This window comes from Hylobates moloch, unplaced genomic scaffold (assembly GCF_009828535.3).
Source record: "Hylobates moloch isolate HMO894 unplaced genomic scaffold, HMol_V3 SCAFFOLD_20, whole genome shotgun sequence".
NCBI classification, from domain to species: domain Eukaryota; kingdom Metazoa; phylum Chordata; class Mammalia; order Primates; family Hylobatidae; genus Hylobates; species Hylobates moloch.
Window position 1 is genome coordinate 49,841,577 of NW_026652295.1, and position 11,812 is coordinate 49,853,388.

Below are 11,812 nucleotides of genomic sequence, written 5' to 3' on the forward strand. Positions count from 1 at the left end.
TATTACATATTTTATATAATATATATTTTTAAATAATATATTTATATGATATATTTTATATATTACATATATAATTATATATTTTATATTACATATTATTTAAATTATATATATAAATTGATCTTAGATAACAAAGATAGGGAATAGAGATAAAATTATGTGAAAAAAAAATTTCAAATAAGAAACCTGAACAAATTAAGGAGACAATAAGGAAAGTTCTAATGGGAAAAAAAGATTCCTGGGTTGGAATTTAAGTGCATCTGAAAACTAGGTTTAGACAAATTAATTTTAAAAGGCTATAACCAAAACATATTCAACAATTTTTTTAATTTTAAAAATAAAGAACATAAAAGACTCATATCCAGAAAGAATATATAAAATATCTCATCAGGAACCAAAATTATATTGACATCAGACTTTTTTACATAACACTGAGAGGTAATAAAGTAAAATTTTCAAAGCACTAAAAGGGAGAAAGTAAAGGTCAGGCAGCATCTGCTCAGGCAAGTCTTCCTTGACAACCCAATGAATGATAAATTTGTAACATTTTGTTGAGTTGTGTACTTATGAGTTGTGCATTTTTCTGTATGTATGTAATAGCTTAAATTCTGCTTATGTTTGACTGCTAGTTTCAGGTGTCAACTTGACTGGATTAAGGGATATCCAAATAGCTGGTGATATGGTTTGGCTCTGTGTCCTCACCCAAATCTCATCTCAAATTGTAAGCCCCACGTGTCAAGGGAAGGACCTGGTGAGAGGTGATTGGATCACAGGGGCAATTTCCTCCACGCTGTTCTCATGGTAGTGAGTGAGTTCTCAAGAGATCTGATGGTTTAAAAGTGTTTGGCAGTTTCCCCTTCACTCTCTTTCTCTCCTGCTGCCATGTAAGATGTGGCTTGCTTCTCCTTAGCTTTCCACCATGATTGTAAGTTTCCTGAGGCCTCCCCAGCCATGCAGAACTGTGAGTCAATTCAACGTCTTTCCTATAAAAACCACCCAGTCTCACATAGTTCTTTATAGCAGCATGAGAAAAGACTAATACAGCTAAAAGCATTACGTCTGAGTATGTCTGTGAATGTATTTCCAGAAGACAGTGCCATTTAAATCATTGGACTGAGTAAGAAAGATCCACCATCATCCAATGTGGATAGGCACCATCCAGTCGGCTGAGGGTGCAGATAAAACAAAAAAGCAAAAGAAAGGCAAATTTGCTCTCTCCCTCTCTCTCTCTCTCTCTCTGTCTCTCTTTCTCTCTCTCTCTCTGCTTCCCTCTCTCCCTGTCTTCTGGAGCAGGGATACCCATCTTCTCCTGCCCTTGGACATCAGAACCCCATGTTCTCTGGCCTTCAGACTCCAAGGTTTGTGCCAGTGAACCCCGAGGTCTCAGCCTCACACTGAGAGTTATACCATTGGCTTTCATGGTTCTCAGGCCTTGGGACTTGGACTGAGCCATGCTTCAGAATTCTCTGGATCTTCAGCATCTCTGACAGCTTATCGTGGAACTTCTTAGCCTCCCTAATTGTGTGAGCCAGTTCCCCACCTCTGACTGACAGATGAATCAAAGCTGAGAATTTAAGATGAATCAGTCATGGGCCCTCTGTGAGCACTGAAACTGGGTCTACATTGAAATATATCTAAATAATGGTTATAAATTTTTTACATGAATCTTAAAGTCAAATAAATCCTTTGCTAAAAAAGAATATCTAAATTATAGGTTAAATGATATTATTTAACCTATACAATAATATTATATAACCTATACTTTAGATATTACCATCATTTAAGTCCATACTCTAGATAATAACCATTGTCTAAGTCCATAATCCAAGATTCAGCAAAATAAGCAAAAAAAAAAAAAATAAGGGTGGAAAGGAGTGACAGCGTAGAAAAACACAAAATTCCTCTGCCTCAGTAGAGTAAAATGAAGTTATTGCTCCATTCTTAGCTTTGATAAGTAGACAATTTAAAAGTGACCTAATGTGATAAATAAGGCTAAAAATCTAAAGGTAACCATCAATATATATATAAAACAAATGGAATTCTCATAAACCTCAACACAGGATATAAAGAAACCAAATAATGCTCAAAAACCAAAACAAAAAAAATCTGAGTTAGACCTAAAACCATTAAAATCCTACAAGAAAACCTAGGCAATACCATTCAGGACATAGGCGTGGGCAAGGACTTCATGTCTAAAACACCAAAAGCAATGGCAACAAAAGCCAAAATTGACAAATGGGATCTCATTAAACTAAAGAGCTTCTGCACAGCAAAAGAAACTACCATCAGAGTGAACAGGCAACCTACAGAATGGGAGAAAATTTTTGCAACCTACTCATCTGACAAAGGGCTAATATCCAGAATCTACAATGAACTCAAACAAATTTACAAGAAAAAAACAAACAACCCCATCAAAAAGTGGGCGAAGGACATGAACAGACACTTCTCAAAAGAAGACATTTATGCAGCCAAAAAACACATGAAGAAATGCTCATCATCACTGGCCATCAGAGAAATGCAAATCAAAACCACAGTGAGATACCATCTCACACCAGTTAGAATGGCCATCATTAAAAAGTCAGGAAACAACAGGTGCTGGAGAGGATGTGGAGAAATAGGAACACTTTTACACTGTTGGTGGGACTGTAAACTAGTTCAACCATTGTGGAAGTCAGTGTGGCGATTCCTCAGGGATCTAGAACTAGAAATACCATTTGACCCAGCCATCCCATTACTGGGTATATACCCAAAGGACTATAAATCATGCTGCTATAAAGACACATGCACACGTATGTTTATTGCGGCACTATTCACAATAGCAAAGGGTTGGAACCGACCCAAATGTCCAACAACGATAGACTGGATTAAGAAAATGTGGCACATATACACCATGGAATACTATGCAGCCATAAAAAATGATGAGTTCATGTCCTTTGTAGGGACATGGATGAAACTGGAAAACATCATTCTCAGTAAACTATCGCAAGGACAAAAAACCAAACACCGCATGTTCTCACTCATAGGTGGGAATTGAACAATGAGAACTCATGGACACAGGAAGGGGAACATCACACTCGGGGGACTGTTGTGGGTTCGGGGGGGGAGGGACAGCATTAGGAGATATACCTAATGCTAAATGACGAGTTAATGGGTGCAGCAAAACAACATGGCACATGGATACATATGTAACAAACCTGCACATTGTGCACATGTACCCTAAAACCTAAAGTATAATAATAAAAAATAAAAAAAATAAAAAATAAATCTGAAAAAAGCACAGAAAACATAAATAAGAGACAATATGAGTACATATTTGTAATTCACCTCTTAAAGAACAGAGTCCAGCTGGGCGGGGTGGCTCACGCCTGTAATCCCAACACTTTGGGAGGCCAAGGTGGGTGGCTCACGAGGCCAGGAGATAGAGACCATCCTGGCTAACAGGGTGAAACTCCACCTCTACTAAAAATACAAAAAATTAGCCAGGCGTGGTGGTGGGCACCTGTAGTCTTAGCTGTTTGGGAGGCTGAGGCAGGAGAATGGTGTGAACTCAGGAGGCAAGAGCTTGCAGTGAGCCGAGATCACACCACCACACCCCAGCCTGGGCAACAGAGTGAGACTCCGTCCCAAAAAAAAAAAAAAAAAAAGAACAGGGTCCCAAATTTAAGTACTTTTTTTTTTTTTTTTTGAGATCGAGTCTCTGTCACCCAGGCTGGAATGCAGTGGTGTGATCTTGGCTCACTGCAACCTCTGCCTCCTGTTTCAAGTGATTCTCCCGCCTCAGCCTCCTGAGCAGCTGGGATTAAAGGCATGCACCACCACGCCTGGCTAATTTTTTTTTTTTTTTTTTTGAGACAGAGTCTCACACTGCCACAGGGGCTGGTGTGCATGGCACAATCTCGGCTCACTGCAACCTCTGCCTCCCGGGTTCAAGCAATTCTCCTGTCTCAGCCTCCCGAGTAGCTGGGATTACAGGCGCTGGCCACCATGCCTCAGCTTCCTGAATAGCTGGGACTACAGGCGCTCGCCACTACGCCCAGCTAATTTTTTGTATTTTTAGTAGAGACAGGGTTTCACTATGTTGGCCAGGCTGGTCTTGAACTCCTGACCTCATGATCTGCCCGCCTCGGCCTCCCAAAGTGCTGGGATTACAAGCATGAACAACCGTACCCAGCTAATTTTTGTATTTTTAGTAGAGACGGAGTTTCAGCATGTTGGTCAGGCTGGTCTCGAACTCCAGACCCTGTGAACTGCCCACCTCAGCCTCCCAAAGTGGTATCCTAAAAATACTGTGGTATTTTTAGATTTTTAAAAAATTAAGTGCTTAGGCCAGGCGCAGTGGCTCATGCCTATAACCTCAGCACTAAGAAATATCCCAATTTCTTAACTCCACACTATCCTTAAAATAACATAGAAAGTTTAAAAATAAAGGGGTAGACAAAGAAATATATCAAGCAAATGCATACTAGCAGAAATCAAGATAACATCAATATCAGAAAACATAAATTTAGAATCATTAAATGGGAAAGAAATGTTACATCATTTTGGTAAGATTTAGATTAGTAATGAAAAAAGTTGATAAAATTTATGCACAGGATAACTTTTAAATGTTTAAGTCAAAATATAGCAAAAAAAAGTTTTAATACAGAGACATTATTATTGTTTAACATTGTGTGGAAGTCCTGCCCAGCAGGGAAACAAACATTGGAGAGGAAGACACAAAATTATGATTATTTGCAGAGAATAGCATTACATACCTAGAGAAAAAAAAATGAGTAAATCAAGAGGAAAACCGTTAGAGAATGCTCAGAAACTGGCTAGCTACAAAATAAATATTTTTAAATCATTCGTCTGTATAGTGGTAATAACAAGTCTAAAAACATAATGAAAAAAATTATCATCCATTATGGAAAAACAAAAGCCTGAAATACCTGGAAATAGCCTTATTAAAATATGAGAGAGACGTATATAGACAGAACTATGAAATAATGAATTACTATAAATAACTTGAATAAATGGTCAGAAATACAATCTTCACAGAAGGCAAGACTACATGCACAAAAAAGAAAACAATTATTTTCTCTTTTTTTTCTTTTTTAGAGACAGGGTCTTGCTCTGTTGCCAAGGCTGGAGTGCAGTGGCTATTCACTTCACAATCACAGCTGATTACCACCTAGATCTTCTGGTGTTAAGCAATCCTCCTGCCTCAGCCTCCTGAGTAGCTGGGACTACAGGCTCACCCCACCATGCCAAGCTTCTAATTTGTTTCTATGTCTAATGCAATACCAAACAAATATTATTGGTAAGGCTTTATGTGGTAATGTAGCAAATTTCTAAAACTCTTCTGAGAAGAGACCTGTCCTCAGGGAGTGAAACAGTTTAAAGTTGGCATTTTTAAAAAATAATGAGATGTGATAATAGAAAACTCAATGAACAAATTAAATAACTCAGAATATACCATGAGTATATATGAAGAATCTAAAATATAGTAAAAGTAAACTGTCATCACAAAACAGTATAATGGGGAATTATTTAGTGAATAGGTTTGGGTTTCTTTATTGGTTAACTATTTGGAAGAGAAATAAAATCAAAGCATAGCTTTCCATTACATCATGCATCCAAAAGAACTTCAGCTAGATTACAGAAGTGAGAGAAAAATCCTAAACTGTCAGAGGGGAAGCTGAGAACCAGCCCATTTCATGCCACCAATTCTCCAAAGGCTAAGGCCCTAGCAGCACCAGGTCCTGCAGAGCAGGAGCTGGGAATACAGGGGGAAGAGGGAGATTTAGAGGGCCAGTGTGAAAGTTGTTTGAGCGACAACTCAATCCCCAACTTTTCTTCCCAGCCCTCCACTGCTAGGCAAATGCTCCTCCCAATTCTGCCAGAAAATTGGCAGTTTATCTCTGAAGAGGGTAAAACAGAGGGCCTTTGGATTGGGGTCTACCAGCATGGGTGAGGGGGTGGGACCACCAAAAACAGAAGGATCAAGTGGTCATACAGATTCTGAATGCCAAGGATGATCCCACCCTCAGGCCCCTTTTCTCCTCAGTTTCCAGAACTCTTAACAAGACCTTTTCCTTCTGGCAAGAGGTTGAAGAATCTGATCATCCCTAAAGGAAAAGCCTAAATATATTTAGAGGGGGCTCCCCACAAATGGCCCACCCAGATCACCCCATAGTGAAGGTCAGAATCCCCAAATTTCCCTGTACACACTGAGCTTCCAATCAGCTTTTATTTTAATCTTGAGCAGACCCCTGAGGAAATCAAACATGAAGACAGATATGAAAATAAACAAACAGAAAAGGGCATTAGGAGGCCAGGTGCAATGGCTCATGCCTATAATCCCAGTACTTTGGGAGGCTGAGGCAGGTGGACTGCCTGAGGTCAGGAGTTCAAGACCAGACTGGCCAACATGGTGAGACCCCATCTCCACCAAAAATACAAAAATTAGCCAGGCATGGTGGTGTGCACTTGTAATCCCAGCTACTTGGGAGGCTGAGGCAGGAGAATTGCTTGAACCCGGGAGGCAGAGGTGTAGTGAGCCAAGATTGTGCCACTGCACTCCAGCCTGGCCCACAAAGTGAGACACTGTCTCAAAAAAGAAAAAAGAAAAGAAGAGAAAAGGAAAGGAAAGGTATCGGGGGAACCAGCCCCCAATATTTCAATGTAGCTTCTTTTCTATTTTCCCTAAGTGTTGGCTGGTCTGAGAAATGAAGAGAAAGAGTACAAAAGAGAGAAATTTTACAGCTGGGCCTCCAGGGGTGACATCACCTATTGGTAAGTTCCATAATGCCCCTTGAGCTGCAAAACCAGCAAGTTTTTATTAGGGATTTCAAAAGGGGAGGGGGGTACAAACAGGGAGTAAGCCACAAAGATCACATGCTTGAAAGGGCAAGAAAAGATCACAAGGGCAGAGAGGCAGAGCAAGATCACAAGTCCAGGGCAAAATTAGAATTACTGATGAGGTTCCACATCCCACTGGCCACGCATTGTCATTGATAAACATCTTAACAGGAAACAGGGTTCAAGAGCAGACAACCGTTCTGACTAGAATTCGCCAGGCTGGAATTTCCTAATCCTAGCAAGCCTGACGGCACTGCAGGAGACCAGGGCGTATTTCATCCCTTATCTTCAACCGCATAAGACACACTCCCAGAGTGGCCATTTATAGACCTCCCCCTGGGAATGCATTCCTTTCCCAGGGTTATTCCTTGCTGGGAAAAGAATTCATTGATATTTCTCCTATTCACTTTTCGCAAGAAGAGAAATATGACTCTATTCTGCCTGGCCCCGCAGGCAGCCAGACCTTATGGTTATCTCCCTTGTTCCCTGAAAATCACTGTTATCCTTTCTTTTTTAGGATGCCCAGATTTTATATTGTTCAAACACACATGTTTTACAAACAATTTGTACAGATAATGCAATCATCACAGGGTCCTGAGGCGACATACATCCTCAGCTTATGAAGATGACGGGATTAAGAGATTAAAGACAAGCATAGGAAATTATAAAATATTAATTTGGGGAACTAATAAATGTCCATGAAATCTTCACAATTTATGGTCTTCTGCCATGGCTTCAGCCATTCCCTCCGTTCGGGGTCCCTGACTTCCCACAACATCCTGACTTCCCACAACAGAAAGAAAGGGAGGGGAGGGAAGGGGAGGGGAGGGGAGGGAGGAGAGGGGAGGGGAAAGGGGAGGGAAAAGGAAAGGGGAAGGGGAAGAGAAAGGGAAAGGGAAAGGGAACGGCATTAGGAGGAAATAGAAAATATGCAAGAAAAAAAGCCTCAAAAATATAATTAATATCCTCAGATAGAGAAGATCCTTGAAATCAAAATAGGATACTACTTTAAAAAGGGAAATATCAAAAATAAAAAAAAGATTATCTTGGAAATTAAAAACATCATAACTGAAATGAAACAGTCAATAGAATCCTGGAAGAGAAAGTTGAAAACATCTTCCAAAAAATAGAGCAGAAAGATTAAAATATGGGAGAAAAGATCAGGGGTCCTATCCAGGAAGAACTACTGTATATCAAAATAGAAAGTGAGTAATGGAGTAAAACAGTGAGTAATGGAGGAGAGGAAATCAGTAACTAAACACATGAAAGAAAATCCCCAGAACTGAAGAATATGAGTTGCCAGAGAAAGACTCATCAACTGTCTAAATGAAGCACTCACACCAAGCCACATCTTAGTGAAATTTCAGAATACTGAAGGTAAACAGAAAATTCTACAGGCTTCTTGGGAGAAAAACAGATCAGATACAAAGGGCCAGGAATCAAAATACCTTCAGAATTCTCAACAGTGACCCTAGAACCTAGAACAGAGTGGAAAAATGTACTCAAAATTCCAAAGGAAAATTATTTACAACATAAAACTCCAAACATGATGAAACTATATGACTAAGGAAGAAAAAAGACATTTTCAGATAAGCAAGATCTCAAATAATTTGCCTCCCATGCAACCTTTCTCACGAAACTACTTGAGGATGTGCTCCATCAAAACAAGATAGTAAACCAAGATGTAGGAAGATATGAAGTACGGGAAACAGAGTCAACACAGGAAAGAGAATAAGGAATTTCCCTCCGGGATGGCAAAGGAGATCCCAGGGCGATAGCTGCACCAGGAGTCGAGAGTACCCAGTCTAGATTGGAGCTGTGTGATTCAAGAGACAGACATGTTAAAGGATGCTTGAGCAATACCCCTGAAGCCATGGAATGGTTTTGTGAATCTGAGGACAGAATAGCCAGGTAAGCCGATCCAAGGTTCTTACCTGTCCTTAGCTTCCCTTGGTTATAAGCTGATGAATTTCCTCTTATCTTCTCCTTGCCCCACTGCCTGGATTAAAGGCACTCATTTCCCCTTCAACCACCAAAATGTCTGTGTGGACATACCTTTGAAAACCAGAGATTAGGTAAGGTAGCTTCAGAAATGGAAAATGCAGAGCACCCTGCTCACTTTGACCCCATTTCGGGTGGAAATTAAGAACCTGCATTTTCGGTTAAGGTAGGCTAAAGAGCTGAAGGACAGACCCAGACAGAAGCTTCTCACTCACACAGTTGTTCAAGTGAGGTGTTCCTAGTGGGCATGTCTCCTCCATGTGGGGATTCCAGAACTGTCTCCTTTTCATCTCACAGATGTAGGGGAGCTGGGAAAGGAGGTCCCTGGGAGAGCAGATGCATCCCAAATACAACTTTACACTGGATTCTGGGTGAAGCCGGCCAGGTCTTCTTCACTGGCCCTGCCCCATAGCCCTCAGGGTTTCCCCAAGTCTTCCTCATTATCTCCCCAGAAAGTGCTCTCGTAAAATCTCAGAAAAGCTGAAGCCAGACTACGAGCAAGATAAAGGAAGCAGCTCGGCTCCTGGGAGCCTCCTCTAACAGTGGGAACATTGCCATCTCCTAACCAGCTGGGTTTGTGTTTGCGCATTTGGTTCTTCAAAACTAAGCAACATATCATTTAAGGATGCAAACACAGGTGTGATACAGCTATAAAGAAAAGCCATGGAAAGTTGGACACAAAAGTCAAGATAGTGGTTCCTCCTAGAGGAAAAAGAAGGAGAAAAAAGGGGCACCAGGGCTTCAAGGTTCTGGCAAGGTTTCACTTCCTAACCCACATGCTGTGGTGTCTGGTGTTTGGGTTTGTTGTTTTTCTAATTTTTAAACCCCTCGTATATTTCAGTCATTGTTTTGCATATATGAAATACTTTAAAATTAGAAGTTTTTTAAAGCTAGGGAAGAAACCACAGAGAAAAAGAACAATAGATTTAGCTACAGAAAACTGTAAATTGTCTGTATGTTAAACATTAAACAGAAACGCTAACAACAAATTGAACAAATATTTGCCACAAATCCTGCAAGTGATTAATATCCAGGGTATGAACTATGAACCTGAACACTAAACACAATCCCATCTCGCAGCCTTTGTTTTTTCTCCTTGCTGTTCCCTCTGCCGGGTACACTCTTCCACTGACAGCCTGATGAACAACTCCTTCCCTTCATTTGTGCAAATGTCACCTTCTCAGGGACCTACCTCTGACTGGCCACCCTGGCACTCCCTTTCCAAATTCCCAAATTTATTTTTCTCTGTGACATTCATGTCCTTCTCATATCTATTTAATTTATTTATTCTGTTTTTGTCTATCTCTCTCCACCAGAATGAGAGCTCCATGCAGGCAGAAATTTTTGTCTGCTTTGTTCAATGCTGTGTCCCTAGTGCCTAGAACAGTATCTGGCACATGGTAGGTGCTCAATGAATATTTGTTGAATGAATAAACGAATATGAAAAGTCCATGATAATTGATAACACAAGCATTAAGAATACCTGCTAAAAGAACAAAAGATACAAATAAACGTGTCATAACAAAAGTTTATGTAACGTAAGGCATCAAAATGTCTTAGAAGCACATGGATAAATATTATCACTAATAAACAAATTCACACGTAACAATCTTTTTTTTAGCTTCAATGTAACAATCTTTTGTCTATCAAATTAGTAAAACTTGCTTTTAACTATAGTAAACAGCATTGGCAAGAATATGCTAAACTGAGCAATTACTCACTGCTAATAAGTATAAATGAGTACAACATTCTGAAAAGCAATTTTATAACTTAATTCAAGAGCCTTAAAAGTGTTCATGCTTTCTGGCCCAATAATTACACTTCTAGAAAGTTATCACAACAAAATAATTTAAAACATACAAAGAGAGAGACAAAACTGTGAATAAAACTTCCATAGCATTTGAAATAAGACATTGAGAAAAACAGAAAACAAATATGTAAAATGCCAACAAGAGGAATGGACAATTTTTACTTTTTCTTTATAATTTCTTATTTTATTTGATCATCTATTTCTTTTAAAATGGGGAGTGCCGTTCATGATCCAAAAATTGGCAGCTTTAAAAATAATTGCTGGTGTGGTGGCTCACACCTGTAATCCCAGCACTTTGGGAGGCCAAGGTGGGTGGATCACCTGAGGGCAAGAGTTTGAGACCAGCCTAGCCAACACAGTGAAACCCTGTCTCTACTAAAATTCCAAAAAATTAGCCAGGCATGGTTGACAGGCACCTGTAACTCCAGCTACTGGGGAGGCTGAGTCAAGAGAATCATTTGAACCTGGGAGGTGGAGGTTGCAGTGAGCCAAAATCCTGCCATTACACTCTAGCCTGGACAACAAAAGCATAACTCCATCTGAAATAAATAAATAAATAATAATTGTTGTTTGGTTATTTCGATAAGTTATTTTCAGTTATTTTCCCTTTTTTTTCCTTTTCTTTTTTTTTTTTTTTTGAGATGGAGTCTTGCTCTGTCGCCCAGGCTGGAGTGCAGTGGTGCCATCTCGGCTCACTGGAAGCTCCACCTCCCAGGTTCACGCAATTCTCCTGCCTCAGCCTCCCGAGTAACTGGGACTACAGGCATCCGCCACCACGCCTGGCTAATTTTTTATATTTTTTAGTAGAGACAGAGTTTCACCGTGTTAGCCAGGATGGTCTCGATCTCCTGACCTCGTTGTCTGCCCACCCCGGCCTCCCAAAGTGCTAGGATTACAGGCGTGAGCCACCACTCCCGGCCAAGTTATTTTCATTCTTAAATAAGTTATTTTCATTTTCATTCCAATGAATGGAAAAAATGAGATTATTTAACAGTGGCTCCAAGACAGAATCAACATTTGAAACCTAAAACCTCAGTCCAAATAACAAAAGAGAAAACAAAAACAGGCCACCATGTCTATAGGCTATTGCACCCCCTGGTGGCAGCATACTCAAATAGAGAAACAGTAAAGTGAAAACCTAGCCAAACTGGAAGAAAACTA